Here is a 679-nt window from a genome sequence, read left to right as displayed (position 1 = left end):
TGTAAATGTATCCTCACAGCAAATATATCATGAAGCGAAGTGTGCCACATACGATATGGTTTCATTCAACATTTGTTACATTGCCAATTTCTCTTTCTTACACAGAATCTGTTGCAGTTATTGTTAGACTAAGCCATTATCAATAAATTTCATACTACTTCTTCTGTAAGAGGGCTGCACTGGAAGCAATATGAAAACAACAGCAGTCATTAAAAAGGTTTATACATGGTGTGAATTGTAGACTTTGAGGAATCTTTCTGTACAATTTACAAATTGTGATTGATTTTATGAACTAACAACCCGCACGTGTATTCAACCAGCCATTAGCTGACAGCCCTGTAGTGGCTGGCTCACACAGCCACTACAGGGCAATCCCCCGATGAGCGAACACCCGTGTGGTGGCGTCCCCCCCCAGCCACTACAGGGCAATCAAAGGAACTGTGAAGCATGGAATGAATCTGCTTTGATAGAACAATGAGTAAGCTAAAAAGATTGGCCACATAAAGGAAAAAGGTTGTCTTAGATTGTCTGCAGGAAGGAAGACTGGAACAATAGGAAGTCCAGGAAGCACATGTGAATAAAAAGAAATTCTGTTAAGAAACTAGGGGAACTTTTCTGACCTGAAAAACCAAGGTGAGCTGATTGCAGGGACAGACAGAGATCCTAAAGGCTCAGCAGG

This window comes from Alligator sinensis, unplaced genomic scaffold (assembly GCF_000455745.1).
Source record: "Alligator sinensis unplaced genomic scaffold, ASM45574v1 scaffold1009_1, whole genome shotgun sequence".
In the NCBI taxonomy this organism is placed as follows: Eukaryota; Metazoa; Chordata; order Crocodylia; family Alligatoridae; genus Alligator; species Alligator sinensis.
Note: the sequence above shows the minus strand (reverse complement) of the source record.